Raw genomic sequence first — 21,667 nt, forward strand, 5'->3', positions numbered from 1 at the left:
AGGAATTGTATCTGGGATGTCAAAAGAACTTGCAACTTGATAATAAAAAGATACACTGTGAGGTAGTAGCGATGCAAACGAAGTGAACAAAAACCTCACTGAAGAAGTTAATTACATAATTGCCAAAAAGCACATGCAAATGTGCACAATATCATGTCTCTTCAGTGACCTGCAAATGACAGCTACAATGAAATGCTATTCCACACATGCTAGAACAACTTGTATTAAAAAGTTGCAATAGCAAATGTTGACAAGTATGTGGAACAGTGGGGCTCAAGGGTACTTTCTATACTGATGAAAATATGGTCAGTAGCCACACATGATAGCTCAGCTCTTGCAACATGTCCAGTATGATTGCAGAACTAAACTTAACGTTATTTAACTTCAATCCATTTAAATTTAGATAGCCACATGTCGATATGGGGGCAAACTAGAATTCCTATGCACTTTACAAGGATGAGAAATTATACAATCACCGTGGTCAATTCCTGATGGGCTCTTATAAACCACTCCTAGATATTTCTAAAGCTTTAACATAAATGTAACTTTGCAGGATGACCAAAAAGACTGGAGCACCAGTACTTGTAACAACGTTATATGTAATAACCCAAACTGGAAAGAATCTAAATGCCTACCGAATAGTAACTCTAAAGGACTTTGGTATATTCATACAGTGGAATACTACCAATCAAGTACAAGGTACGAGGAAAACATAGACAAATATCAAAACTGTGGTGCTAAGTAACAGCTTATAGGACATTTTATATGATTCCATTTAAATGTATCTCTAGAATGGACAAAATTAATATGGTTGAAATCATCTAAACACCTTGTCTTCGGGAGTTAAAGGCAGGAATTTACCAAAAAGGGGTGGGAGGGAAATTTGAGGCCAGGTCTCTGTATCTTCAGCGATATTGGTGTTGTGTAAGCATTTGCATTTTTTCAGAACTCTTCAAAGTATACACTTAAGATTTAAATATTTCATTGTATGAAATTGAAGGAATCTTAAATATACGACACTAGGTAATAATGTATGTGTGGAGACCTATTTTGGCAGAAGTTTACTGTCACCTGTAGTTTATTTTTTATTCCTTTTTGAAGTACAATTGACATACAATTTTATATTAGCTTCAGGTATATACAACATATTGATTTGACACTTCTATACATTACTCAGTGGTCACCACAGTAAGTGTAGTCACTATCTATCATCACACATTATTACAATATTGTTGACTATGTATCCTATGGGACACATAACCACAATTAGATTCTATAATTAGTATTTATTATACTTGTTTTATCATAATACATATCTATCCCATTATTCATATCAATCCAACTTTATATGCTCTTATAGTAAACCTGTAGGTTTATGGGTATTCAGTATAAATTCTTTCCATTTTTGTGAATTTTTATAATGAAATTTCAGCTTAAAAAATTAAGCCTCTATATATGTATACATATGCAATACATTTTTCTCACAATTATTTTCTGATAGTTTTACATTTCTTATCACCCCAAAGCCAAAAGGGTCTTCTAATCAGTAAAATAATTTTTGAATTAATTTTTTTCCAAGGACTATCCCACCAAATAACCACTTGAGGATATCAAGACATCGGACTGTGATGCCTTTTCTCAGACTTTAGTTGCATCTGTGGCAAAAAAAAAAAAAATACAGTATGTCAAGGGAGTAGGAAGTCTGGTAGATGTTTGACTACCCAAATATTTCAATTCATAAAATATAAAATTATGTATCATCAGAAAATGCAGGCAAATAATACAAACACTTTTCAAGAAGGACATTTTAAGAGGATAGACACTAGATTTTTCTTGCTTGAAAGTTGTAGATTCAAAGCATCATCGGTGGAATTATTCTAAGAAATAAAAAGAAAATTTTAGATTGGCTAATTCATAATAAACCTCCTTATGATAAAATAACTTATTGGAAAAATAAGGTGTATTTATGATGTACATTATTTGGGAATACTATACTTAATAGATAATATAAAGACATTGAGAGATATTTAAATAAAAAGCAAATAGATAAAAACTCAGACCTCATTAAGAAAAAAAAATGATTGATTGAACCAAATTCACTTTATTCAAACAACTAAATGACCACTGCCAATGGATGTTTTAACAGCTTTGGTAATGGAGTGACTTTTATACAATACATAACTATACTATATCATGTTAAGTGGGTTAGTATATCCTTCTGCAATCGAATGAAAGCACCATAATTCAGATACAGCATTTTTAATTTGTGGAGGATCTCAGAATCCCTAGGATAAAACATTGCTGTGTCATATTTTCAAAGCTCTCTAACTATCCATTTGTGTAGCCAGAGTTTAAAAACTAAAAGCTTTTATCTTTTTTTTTTCTCCTTATGGTGAAATCATTGGGTTATGGTGCACGATATAATGCAAGACATTTCCAAGCACAATAGATTTAGACAGTAAATGTCAGAATCCTATTATACTAATTCTGCACAAAGCATGAATTATTAATGGTGCATCTCTAATTACAATGATTGAACATATATAAATATAAAGTGGACTCTCTGTGGGAAAGATACTTTCTAGACAAGAATAAACATAAATACAAATTGAGAGTTCCATTGGATATTAATAACACAGAAACTTTGATGTATAAGTGTACTTATAGGCAGACCATGATTTTCGTCGCTAAGAATTCCTGGAAACTACATCATGAATTGAAGATAAAATATTCATCATTTGTGTATGCATTTTAGAGCCACTACATAGTATAACTTTGTAAAAGGGATACCAAACGTTTCATTATTCTGGGAGATGCTCTGCTGGCAAAACTAAAGGTAATCAATGGAAAACCATTAGACTAGGAAGAAGAGCACTTCTGGAGAGCCAGTTATAAAATAATAAATGGTTCTAAAGTAACAGAAAGAGACTTCGTGTTCTTCTTCCCTGAAAATTACCTCCAAACAAAATGAATAAGAAATAGAAATTTAAATTATATCATCTATAATCCTAAATTATAAATATTATCAGATATAGGTTATATGAAGTATAGATGTGGGAAGACATGAAGAATGAACACTGTGGACCACTGAATTCAAAGAGAATTGGCACATCAGTTTTTTCAAAAGAGTCAAACCAAGAAACAGACTCTTAACTCTAGAGAACAAATTGAAGGTTTCCAGAGGGGAGGTGTGGGGGGCGGGGAATGGGTGAACTAGGTGATGGGGATTGAGGAGGGCACTTGTGATGAGAACTTGCATGGATGTATTGAATCACTAAATTGTACACCTGAAACTAATAATACACCATATGTTAACTAACTGGAATTTAAATAAAAACAAAAAATAAAAAGAAATTTAAAAATAAAGAAATAAATTAAAAAATTTTTAAATACTTGGGGCTTCTGGGTGGCTTAGTTGGTTAAGTGACCAACTCTTGATTTGGCTCAGGTCATGATCTCATTCTTTTCAGATTGAACCCATGTCAGGATCCCTCCTAGGCATGGAGATGGCTTAAGATTCTCTCTGTCCCTGTCCCTCTGTCCTTCCCTGACTTCCATGTACCCTCTCATGTCTCTCTCAAAAAAAAAAAAAAAAAAAAAAAAAAAAAAAATTAGGTGATGTAATCTAAGAAATAAATCCAACCATTTATTTTGGATACAATAAGGACAGCAGCTGTGGCTGGTGATAGGACCTCTCTGAACGTCACTTGGCATCATGGAATGACATGCTAAAGAAACAAAGGTGAGAATATCATAAAAAAATAAGTCGGATAAAGAATACTCAACAATCTCCCTGCCACATAAAGTTGCAACTATGCTGAGCATAGACTTCTGCACAACATTTTTCTCTAAGAGACATTGAAACTGTGCCTATAATATCTTCAGGGTCTAGGATACAATAAACTGCATATATGACATTGACATGTAAAGACAATATTTTCAAATTAATGAAAATTCTTCCAAAAATTGTTTCCAGACACATGAGAAATAAATGAGCAAACAACAGTAGTATATGAAAATAATGATTAAAAAGTCAGCAAGAGTGTGTTTGGTGGCCAACAAAACTATTTAAATAAGGGACTCTGTGTTAAACTGTGTGGAATTTATAAAACAAAGTTTACATTTTATAAACCATGGCAAATAAACAATTATATAACAAAGAAAATGTGGAAGAAAAAGAAAAAATGACTTGGAGTCATTTTATATTGTACATTTGTATATTTTTAATTTTCGAAATTTTCTTCAGTGAACACGGAAAAAATATATTATGCTTTTAATCTTTTTTTTTTTTTTATTTTTTTTTATTTTTGAGAGAGAGACAGAGTGTGAGCAGGGGAGGAGCAGAGAGAGAGAGGGAGACACAGAATCCGAAGCAGGATCCTGGCTCCGAACTGTCCGCATAGAGCCCGATGCGGGGCTGAAACTCAGGAACCGTGAGATCATGACCTGAGCCGACTCAGCCAACCGACTGAGCCACCCAGGTGCCCCAATATATTATGCTTTTAATCAGAACATTAAGTTTTAAAAATAAAGTGAGGTACTTTGAAAAGCTTAAACTTTCACACTATTTTCAAGCTCATTCAGCCCACAGCAAGCTGTGTACTTACACACAGATTTCTGGGATGTCTGGTGGCTCAGTAAGGAGCTTCTGACTTCAGCTCAGGTCATGATCTCACACTTGTGAGTTCAAGTACTGCATGGGGCTCACCGCTGTCAGTGTGGAGCCTGCTTAGGAGCTCCTGTTCCCCTCTCTTTCTGCCTCTCCTGGCTCATGCTCACTCTCTCAAAAATAATCATTGAAACCTTTTAAAATAAAAAGAGGAGACTTGTAAGCCAGAGACAAAGATAGTTGACTACTTACAGCAGAAAGAGTAGCCAGAGTAGCATGACAATATTGGCTCCATGAGCCTCGGTTTCCACAGTGAGTCACCGTGAGGACTCTGCACACAGTGACGGTGAGTTACGAGACGAATTCCAAGTTTTGTAGACTCTGATTCTACAGGGGCTACCGACAAACCTGTACACTCCCTCTTTTACACAGCAAGAGAGATTATTTTTAGGACCGTGGACTATCCCCAGGGAGGGATGTCTCAACATCTCTGTAGAAGTCACTGCCTTTATCTTCACGTATCCAGGACCGTACATACATTTTTATATGAAGAATCCCCTTTTCTTATCTCTCCAGAGCTTGTATATCTCCACAAATGTTCCCGAGAAGACGCACCTGGTCTCTTAATAGCTGGACATGTAAAAATGCCACAAATTCATGGAGAATTGACCTGCGATTCAGTTCAATTCCAATTGAACAACAATGGTCCGATTTGGGAGACTTTTTTTTTTTTTCTTTCCATGATTACTGCCTTTCAAGAACATAACTTCATTTAAAACCAATGGATACATTTATAAATACAATTTTACTGCTTTTACTGGTTGTTTTAATTGAAAGAAACTAATAGCAGAAACAGCCGCTGAAAACTCTGCTCTGTGTCACATCACCTATAATTGGGAGAGGATAATCACTCTGAGCATCCAACTATTTGGGGAAGGCTTGAGGAGATTCCCAGGCTTGGCAGTCTGCCCATCTCTATTATATTCCCAATTGTTGGTCAGTTCTAGAGTAAGCGCCCGAGGCAAATATCTCATTCTTGGTATTTCATTCTTCAGGTAATTGATATTATATTTCAGAATCTGTACTGTGGCTGCCGGGTCTCTGTGAAATGATTAGAAATGACATGAGTCAAGAAGCAGGATCTTGGACCTTCTGTATAACTAGAAACAGGCTTATGTTGTTCGTGCTTCTGCAATCACTTTTAATCAACGTTATTCAAATTTCCTGCTTGCTCACATCCAACGTGGGCCAAAGGGAAGCTTGTGTGTGTGTGTGTGTGTGTGTGTGTGTGTGTGATGCTATTTTTTAATAGACAAGATGTTCTTTCTTTTCTTAAGTTTATTTATTTATTTTGAGAGAGAGAGAGGAAAAACACACACAAGTGAAGGAGTAACAGAGAGAGAGAGAAAGAAAGAGAGAATCCCAAGCAGGCTCCTCATTGTCAGCACAGAGCCAATGTGGGACTAGAACTCATGAACCAGAGATTGTGATCTGAGCCGACATCAAGAGTTCGATGCTCAACTGACAAGTTGTGTGTGGGGCTACTAAAAAGAATTTATGACTGTAAAAGTAGAGAGAATTCTGAGAAAATACATGCAATTTACTGATTGAGAGGTAGTTTCATCGCAGTAGAAATGCATAACATGCTTGTTATTTGTGAGGGGATACTCTGCTCTTTGCATACACATTAACCCTCAAGCTGCTTTCATACCCAGCACAGTATGGAATTTTTTTTTCCCCTTTGAGTGTCTCATGTATTTCAAGAAAGATGGCCCCAGACCTGAGGAATGAATCATGATGCTAAATTCTAAACCGGGGTCTGCACACTTTTTCTGGGAAGGGTAAGAGAGTATGTATTTTAGCCCTTACAGGTCAGACTTTCTCTGTTATGATTAGTCAAATTTTCCTTTGCTATGTGAACGTAGCCACGTACCATACATAAGTGAGTAAGCATGGCTGGATTCCAATCAGACTGTATATATGGAGACCACATTCATTTTCTGGGACTGCCTCAGCCGATTGCCATAAATTGGGTGGCTTAAAACAAAATAAATTAATTCTCTCCCAGTTCTGGATGCTGGAAGGCTGACTTCAAAATGCCAGCAAAGTTCTTGCTCCTTTAGAAACCTCTAGGGAAGAGTCCTTCCTTACCTGTGTCTCAGCTTCTGGTGGTTGCCTTACAGTCCCTGGAGTTCCTGTGCTGTGGCCACATCACTCCATCTCTCCCTGTATCTTCACGTTGCTCTCTCCCTTCCACGTGTCTCTGTGTCTCCAAATCTCTCTCTTCTTATGAGGATGAGCCCTCGAATTTGGGATCCACCCTAATTCAGTACAAGCTCACCTTAACTAATTGCATCTGTAAAGACGTGGTTTCCAAATAAGGTCACATTCACACTGTAGGGATTGGAATTTTAACATATCTTCAGGGGAATACAATTCAACACATAACCTATATGCAAATTGGAATATCTATAATTTTCATATGTTATGAAATACTAAAGATTTTTCAACCATTTAAACTATCAAAACCATTCTTCACTTGTAGGTTCCACAAAAAACAGGCAACAGGTTACATTTTAAGTTTTTGAATAATAATGTAGGAGGATGTTAAGTGACCCTGAAGTCAATTTATGATCCCAAGGAAATAAGATCCCTGAGAATAGCAGTGTGTTGAGAATGGACAAAGCAACATGATGGGGGAAAAATATCTGAATTCACTGTGGAGCTGCTGACTTTGCCAAAGCATAACTGCCTACATTTGGACTTCTTTTTATGAAAGTTTATATATTCTAACAACTCATTGTAGAATACCTACTATGTCTTATTCCCTGGACTAGGAGCAACAGTCAATAAAGCAGACAGAACATTTGCTTACATGAATTTTATATCTGAGTGGAGGAGAAAGAAAGAAAGAAAGAAAGAAAGAGGGAAGGAGGAAGGAAGGAAGGAAGGAAGGAAGGAAGGAAGGAAGGAAGGAAAAGAAAGGGAGAAAGAAAGACAGAGGGAGGGAGGAAAGGAGGAAATTAATGTTTAATGTCTCCATTTCAAACTTTATTGTGCATACAAATAATCTGGATTGGGACCCGAGATTTTCAGATGCTCCTAAGCAACGATAATTCATATGGTCTACAGACTAAACATGGAGTCTCAAGGACTAAGGAGCAAGGGCCTGGCATCTAGAGGATATATACCACCAATTATATCATAACCATATGTCGCCAGCCCAGCATTGCATCCAACTTACTATTTGTTTCTTAACATTCCTGTCCCATTAATAGGATCATCAACAGAGGATTGCTTGCTGAATTCTATATGAATCTCTTAGAGTTGGTCTTCTCCAAAACCATGAGATTAGCAATCGAAGATTTTGACTCTGATTTTTTTTTTCATTTTTTGGCTATTTTTTTAAATTGAAGTACAATTAACACACAATGTTATATGAGCTTTAGGTGTACAATTTAATGATTCAACATTTCTATACATTACTCGGTGCTCACCACAATATGTGTACTCTTAGTCAGTTTTATCTGTTTCATCCATCCCCCGACCCCCACATCCTCTCTGGCAACCACATTCACCCTCTGTATTTAAGAGTCTGTTTTCTGTTTGTTCGTTTTGATTTTTAGATTCTATGTATATGTGAAATCATATGGTATTTGTCCTTCTCTGAGTTATTTCACTTAGCATTATACCCTCTAACCCCATCTATGTTGTTGCAAATGACAAGATCTCATTTTTTTTATGTCTTAATTATATTCCATTATATCCCATCTTTATCCATTCATCTATCAATGGACACTTGCTTCCATATCTTGGCCATTGCAAATAATATTGCCATACACATAGGGACACCTATATAATTTTCCAACTAGTGTCTTCATTTTCTTTGAGTAAATATCCAGTAGTTCAATTAGTGGATCATACAGTCTTTCTATTTTCAATTTTTCGAGAAACCTCCACACTAGTTTACACAGTGTCTACACCAGTTTACATTCTGCCAATAGTACACGAGGGTTCCTTTTTCTCCACATCCTCACCAACACCTGTTCTTCTTATTTCTTTGATTCTATCCATCCTGACAGGTATAAGGCAATATCTCATTGTGATTTTGATTTGCATTTCCCTGATAATTAGTGATGTTGAGCATCTTTTCATATATCTGTTGGCTACCTATACGTTTTCTTTGGAGAAATGTCTGTTCAGGTTCTCTGCCCACTTTTCATTGTATTATTGGCATTTTTTGGTGTTGAATTATGTTAAGTTCTTTATATATTTTGAATAGCCAGAACAATCTTGAGAAAGAAGAACACAGCTAGATGTATTATAATCCCAGCTTTCCAAATAGACACAAAACCACAGTAATCAAAACAGAATGGTACTGGCACAAAAATGGACACAAAGATCAATGGAACAGAATATACAGCTCAGAAATAAACTCACACTAACATGGTCAATTAATCTATGACAAAGATGGTAAGAATATACAATGAGGAAAAGAGTCAGTTCAACAAATAGTGCTGGGAAAACTGGACAGCTATACTTAAAAGAATGAAACTGGACCATTTTCTTTTACTGTACAAAAAACTCAAAATGGATTAAAGGCCTTATGTGAGACCTGGAACCATAAAACTCCTAGAATGATACATCAGCAGTACTTTCTTTGACATTGGCTATAGAAACATTTTTTTTTTCTAATTATGTATCCTCAGGCAAGGAAAGAAAAAGCAAAATTAAACTATGGTGACTACACCAAAATAATAATAATAATAATAATAATAATAATAATTAAAAAAAACAAAAAACTTTTGCACAGTGGAGGAAGCCATCAACAAAATGACAAGGCAGGCAATCTACTGAATGGGAGAAGATATTTGCAAATGATATATCCAATAAGGGGTTAACATCCAAAATATAAATGAACTTGAACACTAATTCGACCTTAACAAACTTGAATGACATCCATAATCTTTTGTCTTTCTATTACATTACAACTCATAATGTATTCATAAAGTATTTTTGAAATACCATATCTTCTTTAATATCTGTAAATAAACACTTAAAAAGTTGTCATAAGTTTGTACGGTTACATAGGACACAATTTCTGGGCACTTCTAAACGGTGACCATTTTGCATCAAATGGTACATTGCTCTTTTAGGAGTATCTAACAGAATATAAATACCATAGTGACTTGAGGTCTATAGTAATTTAAACAAATTGATAATCTCTTATTTAACAGTTGAAAAATCTACCTGGTCTCTGTTTCTCAGTGAAATAACTTTAATCTTACATTTCCTACATAATTTTATCTTAGTGTATTATATGCTATGCATTAAAATCTTTACTTGATTGACTATCCACTGTAAACAAATGTGTATTATTTAAAATTGCATTAGGGGCACCTGGGTGGCTCAGTCGGTTAAGCCTCTGACTTCAGCTTAGGTCACGATGTCACAGTTTAAGAGTTCAAGCCCCACGTCAAGCTCTGTGTTGAGCAGACAGCTCAGAGCCTGGAGGCTGCTTCATATTCTGTGTCTGCTTGTCTCTCTGCCCCTCCCCCACTCATGCTCTGTCTCTTTCTCTCTCCCTCTCTCTCTCTCTCTCTCTCTCTCCAGTAAATAAACTTTAAAAAAATTTAAAAAAAATTTCTTAAACCTGTAAAACCCTAGGTGTTAAATTCCCTTTGATTTAAGTTATTACAATTGAGCAAAGATATGCTTTACAAATTTTCAAAAATTATGTTTAAACATAATTTTTTAAATTAAAAACTACATTAAAATGTAGTTCATTGTAATTGTAATTGTACTTCTTCAACAGACTGAAGCGAAAGGAAGGCGTTATGAGGCCTGGATGACAGGCCACGGCGCTGACATTAGTGTTCCTGTTTGGCTCTTGGTTTTCGGTGCCTCTATTTCTTTGTTTTGTTCTGTTTCGCATCTGGAGTGATGCGTTATGGTAAAGTCAGGACTAATGATAGGTGGCATTTTCTTTGAAAGTGGGAAAGAGCAATTGGTGAAAGGAGAAATGAGAATAGGGAAAAAAGAGGAAAGGAGACTATGCTAGTTTTCAGGTAATATCTTTTTTTTTTTTTTTTTTTAAGAGCAGATGGCAAACAAACAAAACAAATGAAGAAACTAGAAACAGAAAGAGACTACTAAATACAGGCAGCAAGCTGGTGATTGCCAAAGGGGAGGTGGGTGAGGGGATGGCTGAAATAGGTGAAAAGGATCAAGAGGAACAAGCTTCTACTTATAAAATAAGTAACCCATGGAGATGAAAAGTCCAGAATAGGGAATATAATCAATAATATTTGTTATCCCACTGTGTGGTGACACACAGTGACTACGCTTATCCTGCGAAGCACTGAATAATGTATAGAATTGTCAAATCACTGTGTTGTACACCTGGAACAGATACAACGTTGTGTGTCAGCTATACGTTAATCATACTTTTTCTTTTAATTAGGAAAGAGAATATGTAAGACATTCAGTGTTAACATTAACATACAAAGAGTTTAAAAGTCAGAGCTCCCCATCTCACAAAAATAAAACACTGAGAAAACTAAATTTTTACTTTTCTGGGATCCATCAAAGAACAGGGATTGCAGGACAAACCGCCACCCAGAAATCTGGAGACGGTGAATATAGAAATACAGCTAAGGTTTGCTTATCTAAAGCAGAAAACCTGTGGTGCCATAAGTGGGTAGGAAAAGTGGGTAGGCACACTTAGTTGGTAATTGTGATGACTTTCCAGAGGCTGAGTGTGAGCTAGCATAAGAGTAAGAACAACCCCTGTGAGTCTGAGCCTTACAGAGTTTCCAACCCCACCTATTGGTGAGCTTTATCTTTAGGATCCTGAACGTGTTCTCACAGTGAAAGTCTGGGGATCCGCTTGTGACTCTGGTAGGAGGGGGAGAGCCATCACTATGAAATATATCCAGAGACTTCCCCAGAATGGAAGCCTCCTCTTCAGGGGAAATGATGTTGCCAGGGCCTTATCTTGGATGAGAGAAGGGCATTCTTCCCACTCCAGTTCAGTCTTCCTGTCTACATAGTTGCCAGGAGGCAGGACTTCGAGAAAATAGATGGGGACCACTGCCACCAGGGATGTGTGTAGGGTTAGGAGGGAAAAAGTTATAGCCCTAGAGTAACACTAGTGAAGGTCACAAGCCCAAAACACAAGCCCACAAAAAATCTGGAATTAAATTGAAAAATTAAAGAACTGTCCCTTCATGCTACACACCTTACCACCACACCAACAGGGCTGCAGTATATCAGTGAACAGTGAATTAGAACTAAAAGAAATGCAAGGCATGGTCTCTTTCTAAGCGGGGTCTCTTGGGTTATCTCAAAGCCAACAGCTGAGAGAAAAACAAGGACACTGGAAAAACTGGAAACCCTTGTTACCTTTAGGTACAGAAGACATTAGACATAGCCTAACTCCTACCTACCTTCCTATTAATTCTCATACTAAAGGTTGTTTACCTCAGTTCATATTACTCAGTACAAACATTTTTTCCAACGACAAAAAAAATCACAAGAGATGCCATGAATGTTTGGTCATAGATGACTAACAGTCTAACAGAAAGAAATACCAAATAACAACAACAAAAATAAACCTTCTGATCCTAATAAGTAATGTATATAGCAAGATTTCAGGGTACAAAGTTAATATACAAAAGTGATTTGTTTTCCTATATACTGGGTGAACAGTAGGAATTTTAAATTTTAAAAAGGTATTATTGACATAGAACTTAAAAATGAAATAGGTATAGATCTAAGAAAATGTGCGTAAGATCTATATAAAAAAATATTACAAAATGGTAATGAAATAAATGAGAAAAAGATCTAAATAACTCAAGAGATATTCCGCATCATGCTTTGGAAAACTTAAGATATTAGTCATTCTCAACTTGGGTCTATGTATTCAAAGAAATGCCTATCAAAATGCCTACAAGCTATTTTTTTTAATATGACACATGGATTTTAAATTTACATGTAAAAGGAAAAAACCTAGAATACCTCACATAATATTCAAAAAGAACTAAGTTGGAGGACTGACACTTTTCAGAATTATTATAAAGCTCGAGTAATTCAGGACAGGGAGGCATTGGTGAAAGATAGATATATGGAAACATGGAACAGAATAGACAACCCAGTACAAATGCACACAAATGTGGTCAACTGGTTTTTGATAAAGGCACCAAGGCCACTGAATAGAGAATGGGTAGTCTCTCCCTCACCAGCTGGCTGGAACAGTTGACCATCCATATGAAAAATGAAAGGTACCCAAATATAAGCCTTACATTTATCTGGTGGCAAGTTTCTAGATACAACAGTAAAAGCACAACAAAGTAAACAATTGAAAAGTTGGACTGAGAAAAGTAAAAACTTCTGTTCTATGATAGACACCATTAAAGATAATTTGAAAGGCCACAGACCTGGAGAAAATATTATAAACATACAGCGGATAAAAGAACTGTATCCAGGTTATACAAAGAACACTCACATCTCCACAAGAGAAAAAACAAACAAACAAACAATTAAAAATGGGCGGAAGGTCTCAACTGCAACCTCACCAAAGGTGATACAAAGATGGTTAAAAAATAAATAAATAAATGAATAAACATGCTCAATATTATTTTTCATTAAGGAAATCCAACTTAAAACAACAATTGAAATCACTTGAAAGCATAAAGCTGAGCAAAAATCAAAATGGCGGCATTAATGCTTCAGTGAGGCTCGATTTCAAGCTAAGTGACATTTCTCCTCTCTTCTGCAAACCTCCCCTCCTCCCTCCTTAGCCTTTCATTTCAGGAACCTGATACCAACCTGAAAACATGAGCTATAAGACTGGCGGCATGTACCTAACTGTCACAACTGGCTAGATCCTGTGTTTCCCTGTAACACCCCAGCCCCTTCTTCCAGGTGGATGGGCAGTATTGAGGGCCTTAGCCTGCTGCAGCCTCCTGGGCCTGGCAAAGCAACAAAGCTATTGTTCCTCTTCATACCCTAACTCGGACTTCATGTTAGAGATTTTGGCTCTGGAGCACAGAGGTCAATTTTCAACAACACAATGAGATATTACTGGATATCTATAAGAAAGGGAGGAAGGAAGAAGGAAGGAAGGGAGGGAAGGAAGGAAGGAGGGAGGAAGGAAGGAAGGGAAAAGGGGGGGAGGGAAAGAGGGAGGAAGGAAGGAAGGAAGGAAGGGAGGAAGGAAGGAAGGAAGGAAGGGAGGGAGATGAAACAAAACCTGATAATACCAATGGCCGATGAGGATGTAAAACAGCAGAAATTTTCCATTTCACATGGAAAAGAAAATTGGTAGAGCTACTTTGGAAGATATTTGGAAGCTCTTACAGAGCAAAATATATTCCTATAATACAACTTAGTATTAACCCCCCTAGATATTTACCCAATTCATTTGAAAATTCAAATCCACTAAAATCTGCATGACAGATGTTTTTATCACCATTTTCATAATGATTAAATATGGAAGCAAACAATATATCATTTAGATAGGAATAGATAAACAAATCGTGGTACATCTATATAATTGAATATTATTTAGTGATTTAAAAAAAGAGGTATCATGCCACAAAAAAAGGCATAAATTGTTCTTAGATGCATGTTACCAAATAAAAAAAACCAGTTTGCAAAGGGTGCATAACTGATGACTTCAATTACATGACATTCTGAAAGAGCCAAATCTAATAAGATAGTAAACAGGTAAGTGACTGCCAGGGGATTAAAAATGGAGATAAGTGAAATGCATGGAATTTTTAAGATGATAAACTCTTTTGTATGATATTGTAAAGGTGAAACGTACCATGACTATTCATTAGCTAGAACCCATTGAAATTTGCTTCACAAAGAGTGAGACCTAAAATACACAAATTAAAAAAATATATATATTTAGAGGATCAGGATGGATTCATAGCTTGTGCCAAAAGAATCTCTCTTACAAATCTCCTCCCTGAAGAGAATGGAGGGGAAACAGTAATATGGAAATGAGTGCAGTCTGTAGGACAAAAGGCACAAAAGCATACCTGACCCTGATCATTGTACTGCGGTTGAAGAAAGTTGTATCCCAAACAGGTCTGGCTGATGATTCTGATACTGCTCTTCATGTATACTGGACTTGAACAAATAACTAATATGAACAAATAAGTAAATATATGGCAAATGATAAGCATCAAATTTGTCATTGTGATGGAGCACCTGGGTGGCTCAGTCGCTTAAGCGTCCAACTCTTGATTTCAGCTCAGGTCACAATCTCACGGTTCATGGAACCAAGCCTCATGTGAAGCTCCATGTTGACCCCACAGAGTCTGCTTGGGATTCTCTCTCTCCCTGTTTCTCTGCCCCCCCCCCACTTGTGCACTCTCTCTCTCTTTCTCTATCTCCCAAAATAAAGAAAATAGACTTTAAAAAATTATCATTGTTGTCATGGGAATTTACCAATAAAAAAAGAGAAGAAACCAGAATGATCCTGGTGATGATGGATTCGTGTTGGAGACACTGATATAAAACTCATGTTTAGTTTACCATAGAAATAGAGGGCAGTGTATAAAAATATGGACTCATATGCACACATATATTCCCTTGCTGTTAGCTAAGAAATAGAACCCCAGTATCAATAAGCATTGGGTTTTCCTATTCATTTCTAATAACATTCCCCAATGAAAGGAAGCAGGATTTCTTGGAAAATAAATGGTTGAATCTAGATCTGAGCAAGAAGTATGCAAGTTGAGTGTGGAGCACTTATAGTGGCCACAATAAGGCCAAGTAAGGACATGCTCATTCAAACCAGCAAACATCGGGAAAGGTGTGTCACAGGAACACAGAAAGAGCTCTCAATGGCCCAAACTGGAACAATTTGAGCAACAAAATAAATAAATCTGTATTAGAATATAACCCAAAGTACCAAATAAACATCCATAAGTCCATAGTGATATAAATTATTGAATAGATCATTAAATGTGAGAAATAGGCAGATCTCCCATTAAATGTGAGAAATAGGCAGATCTCCCATGTAAAATAAATCCAAATATATTATCTAGATGCTTTGCTTAAGAAGGTAGGATATAACTCCTCACTCCTTAAGTATTGGCTGAGAACAGTGACTTATTTCCACAGGATACACCTTAGAGGATGGGGAAGGACGGGCTAATAGTAAATGGAGACCCGCTGAGCACTGCCTCAGCCCGGTAATCAACATCAGCAGCAACAGTGATAGGTCATCCTGCCAACATAAACCTTTGATATGGTTTGCTGAGAATGTCCTTCACCTCCATGATCTTCCTCCCATGCCCCATAGCCCCAGGCCAATCATGAGAAAAACTTCAGATAAATCTCAATAGAAGGACATTCTACAAAGTACTTGAAAACTGTCAAGGTCATCGAAATCAGGGAAACCTGAGAAACTAAGATGCCAATGTGACACGACTACTAAAAGTAATGTGGTCTCCTGGACAATATCCTGGAACCAGATTAAAAAAAAAAAAAAAAAAAGGTCATTTCGTAAAGGAATGGACTAGTTGTAACAGGAAGGACTACAATTTTTAAGAAATTTATTTGCAAACATTTCTCCTCTACTTGGAAAAATTACTCAGACCGTTATTTTCCACTGAGAAGTCACTTAGTATTCAGTTATGTGTACTGGCAAGGTCACAGAAATTCAAGCCAACAAATACATATTCTGAGTATAGTACTTTCCCTCTTCTTATTCAAGACTTCTCTGAAAATCAGTTCCCCTATTTGTGTCAAAACCAAATTGCAAACCTTAGATGGGCACAAATATTTCCTTGCTGTGTTCCTTCCATGCCATATGAGGGATACAGCCACTCAAGATTATGTATGGTTCTAGATGTATGTTTTTAGTGAAGTTCACCGTTAACTGTATTTTTTGCAGCCTTACTGAGACATAGATGACATACAACCTTATGTAAGTTTAAGGGGTACACTGTGTTGATTTGATACACTTATCTATTGCAATGTGATTACCACCATAGCCTAGCTGACACCTCCAACATCACATAATTACCATGTCTTTTTTTATGGTAAGAATACTTAAGATACACTCTTCTCATTTTTCAAGTGTACAAGGCAGTATTGTTGACTATAATCATAATGCCGTGCATTAGATCCTCAGGATTTGTACCGTTTGACCAACATCTCCTGAATTCTCCCACCTCTCAACCCCTGACATGACCAATGAGTCAAAGAAGAACTTGAAGGGTTACCTGGGCGGCTCAGTCAGTTAAGTGTCCAACTTCGGCTCAGGTCATGATCTTGCGGTTAACGGGTTCAAGCTCTCTCTGTCCCTTCCCTGTTCGTACTCTGTCTCTGTCTCTCTCTCTCAAAAATAAATTTCAAAAAATTTAAAAATATTTAAAGAAGAAATTAAAATAGAAGTCAGAAAATATCTCAAAAAAATAAAAATGTTAACTCTCAATTAGAGATCTCCCACTTAAATAAAACTGCATGCTAAATTTGGTTTTGCCTGTTGGAGGTTCAAATAATTGCTATTTGGTGGACATAACACTTCATGTCCCAAATGGACATTCACAGCTTCTATACCAAATCCAGCCATCATATAAATATATACACATATATGCTTCTAAATGATTTTTGGGCCATTCCATCTTACTGCTTTTGTTACTAGAGTAGTAGGTTCTTTCCTTACCCGTGCCATTCACCAAATGGCCAATAACAGAACAGTATTTGTTGGCAAGCAGGTAGTTGACTTAATGGTCAGAGAATGGAGAAGGGAAGCTCAGCTCTGAAGGTACCTTCTTCTCCCCAGTTAGGTCTCATGGTAGGAGTTGTACAGGCTTAGAGTAATGAAGGGGCTGGTAAGCACGATGACCTTGGGGTTTTTCTGGGGAAGTGGAAGGACGCTTCTCCAAAGAAGGCCACCTCTTTTCTTGCCTTAAATCGGCACAGTCAGATCTGTCAAAGCTTTGGTAGGTGTGGTTTTTGTTATCACAATTAGATAGTAATGCCCCAGAGTGTTAGCAGCGTGTCTGAACTGGACCAGACCTATGAAAACTGGGTCATGGGGGCTCTTCGGGAGCTTGTGGATTCTGGCCTCTGGCCTTAGTTTCCAGTGCAAAGCGGCACCTGTGAGCCGGGCTAGAAAACTGGGTTGTTGTGGCTTGCTAGCAAGTTCCTGTGACACATTTCTCATTAATTAAGGAGATAAGTAAAATGTTGACATGTGTTTATTTTCTATTAGTTTGAGAGTCATACTGTTTCTTCTTTCTCCTTTGGCATCTGTTGGACAAGATACATACAAATTCACCATTTAGTTTGAAGAGTTAAAGACGATAGTATTAGGGTTGCTGATTCAAATCTTAGAGATTAGGCAACTACTTGAAATGAGTTACTGAGATTTTTAGTTGTTTTTGTTTGTTTGTTTGTTTGTTTGTTTGTTTTTAATATATAAAATGAGGGGCGCCTGGGTGGCGCAGTCGGTTAAGCGTCCGACTTCAGCCAGGTCACGATCTCGTGGTCCGTGAGTTCAAGCCCCGCGTCGGGCTCTGGGCTGATGGCGCAGAGCCTGGAACCTGTTTCCGATTCTGTGTCTCCTTCTCTCTCTGCCCCTTCCCCGTTCATGCTCTGTCTCTCTCTGTCCCAAAAATAAAATAAAAAATATATATATATATATATAAAATGAATAGGAAATGAGCCAGACGTAGGGATCTGAACATATGGGAGTAACTAATGGAAATGATCCAGAGAAAATGTAAGGGTTATCACGTGTCCATATATAAAATGAAAACCTTTTTTTTTCTCCATATTATCACCTCTTTCTAATCTCACGTGAGTTATATCATCCCCTTAAGGCAAAACAAACAAACACACCAACAAAAACAAAAACAAACAAATAGAAGTAAAAATACTAATTAAAAATAAAAGTCTGAGATGGGATTTAATTCTTGGGCTACCAAATTAAAGTGTGTTCAAGGGGTGCTTGGGTGGCTCAGTCAGTTGAAAGTCTGACTCTTGATTTTGACTCAGGTCATGATCTCATGGTTGGTGAGATAGAGCCTCACAATTCAGGCTCTGTGCTAACAGCACGGAGCCTGCTTGGGATTCTCTCTCCCTCTCTCTCTGCCCCTCCCTCACTCATGCCCCTGCTCTCTCTCTCTTTCTCTCTCTCTCAAAATAAAATAAACATTAAAAAAATGTTTTCTAGGTGTGTCATTTTTCTGTCTGTGACTTATAAATACAATGAAAACCTTCCTCTCCACCTACAAGATTTATATTAAAAGCACCTTTATCACACTTTTAAAAATATGTTGGGAGAGTCTTGCTTACATAACAGTTGAATAATTTCTCTAAATGCAGTGTCTGATTTCAGAAAAAGACAATTTTAATACTCTAAGCAAAATCCATCACACGGAGAACAACAATATTTCAAACATGCTACATTAACATTTTGTTCACCAAATGTACCCTGGCCAGAATGCTACAATAAACACATGCAACGTTGTTGAACAATTTCGTGCGGAATGTTGCTGATTTCCTTTTCCAGGTTTCTGAGCAGCTGACAGAAGAGGAATACAGTTTATATTTTAAAACCCCTTGGTAATTGGAAATGAGCGCTTTGTTGCTCTTGTCATTGGAGCAAGCAGTTTCAGAGTCATTTGGGGCCTCACATCAATGCATTTGACAACAAATGCTGGACGGAAATTCCCAGCAGTGTTACTCCTGAACTTCTCTCTTGTTGCCGTAGGCTGTCGTCAAAGTTTCTCAGCACTCGACAGGTAGAAACTTTCCCAGTATTGACATTTCTGATGGCATCATTTATTTATATGAAATGAGAACAATTTCTCACTTAGGATTGCTCAGGTAAAATGAGCAAGTCAAATGTTAGATCCTTCCTTTAAATTGCTTGGAATGGCAGTAGGAGCCTTAGATGCTCTGTACTTACAAAAAGAAAAAGAAGAGGAACAAAGCTTTTACAAAATTGCATCGCTGCTGCAGCCTTCTGCATACCTCTAAGCAGCTTTGAGCCTGAACTATATTGTATGAACACGGATTTAAAAGAGAGTTAGTCTAGAAACATTCTTCCTGGAAGGCAGAAATATGGCTTAGAAAAAGACTGAAAATCTTTCCTTCTCAAGTCCACCAACTTTCATTGCAACAACACTTAGGTACACATCCAATCAGATTAATGGAACAACATTTACTTAAATGGTTTTAAGTTAAGGTATGACAGTATTGGCTGGAGTAAATCTCTAGGGCTGTGCTGTCTTCATTACTATCTAGTTTAATATCATCACAAATGGCATTGCTGTGATCCTCACCAAATGTGCATACTACACAAAACTGTAAAGAGAAGTAACAGATTAAATGATTGAAGTAGGAGCTCACCTGTCTTTTTCAGTTGGAATGATGAGCCGAATTTACAAGACTAAATGCAATAAACATATTCATATATGTTTCAAATATATTAAAATATAATAGATACTACAATACATGTGTTTACATGTATACATATATATATATATATATATATATATATATATATGTATTCCATTATTTGCATTGAGAAGTCTAAGGTAACAAGAAGATATTAATAATTAGATGATATTTATTAAGTATGAATGAACCAGAATATACATTTGTGACTTTTTTTCACTTATTTCTCAAAATAATCTTGTGGGAGAGTTCGCTTATATAATAAATCTAATTTTGCAGTCTCTGTCTTTAAAACAGAGAAGGTAACCCATCTAATAAATTGTAGTTACCATTCTATTGAGTTAAAAAGTTTTCCTAGAATTAGTTTTACCATATGTTGACTTTCAAATTTTAGTTTTAATGCTGTAAGAGAGAAATCTCTAGCATGCTATATCAAAGAATTTATTTTGTGATAGGGACTTTTTTTTTTTTTTGAAGAAAGAATAATCACACAATCATTTTAAACTGAATACAAACATAAAGAATGCTGAATGAATCTTATCAGATTTTTAACTGTCATTCGGGTAAGTAGGTAAGTAGTTTGTTTCTCAGAGAAAGTCTTAACCTCTTTATAATTTACATTAACATTGCTAAGCATTTTATCATGAATGCCAACTTCTTCCTAGAAGGAGGTTGTGAATTATATTGCTTTAAGAAATAATCTGTACAACTGTGTTTAGAATATTACAATAATATTTCTTTTTTTAAGTTATTTATTTTGAGAGAGACAGCATGAGTCGGGGGAGTGGCAGACAGAGAGAGAGAGAGAGAGAGAAAGAGACAGGGAATCCGAAGCAGGCTCCACACTCTCAGCACAGAGTCGAATGTGGGGCTTAAACCCACGAAAGCATAAAATCATGATAGGAGCTGAAATGAAGAGTCAGATGATTAACTGACTGAGCCACCCAGGCACCCCTAGAATAACACTTCATGATTATTTATAATACGTTGTGTATAAATATTTACCAATTTATTATTTATTTCTGTTCTCACTTCTTTCCTTTTTTAAAAATTTCCATACATGATTTTTAAAACTTTTTATTTAAAGAAAACTTTTTACCATTGATACGAATATTATGTATATATGATAAGTAAACCTCTGAACATCTCTCCCAACCCACCAATCCCTGGCAATCACTGATCTTTTTACTTGTCTTCATGGTTTTGCCTTCTCTAGAAAATCATGTATTTCAATCACACAGTATGCGACCTTTACAGGTGGACTTATTTCACTTAGAAATATGCATTCGGGGGTTCCCCACATCTTTAGATGGCTTGATAACTCATTTATTTTTAGTGCTGAATAATAATCCATCGTCTGAATGTGCCGCCATTTATTTTATCCATACTCCTGCTGAAGGGCATCCTGGTCGCTTCCAAGTTTGGGCAGTTTTGAAAGAAGCTACTATCAACGTTTGTGTGCAGGTTTTTGTGTGGACTTCAGTATTCAGAATTTTTATGTAAATAACAAGGCGTGTGATTGCTGTATTTCTCTAATCAGAGTAAGTTCCGTTTTGTAAGAAATCGCCAGACAACCTTCAAAGTGGCAGTACCATTTGGCATAGCCACCAGAACCGGATGACAGTT

This window comes from Lynx canadensis, chromosome D2 (genome assembly GCF_007474595.2).
Source record: "Lynx canadensis isolate LIC74 chromosome D2, mLynCan4.pri.v2, whole genome shotgun sequence".
NCBI lineage: Eukaryota > Metazoa > Chordata > Mammalia > Carnivora > Felidae > Lynx > Lynx canadensis.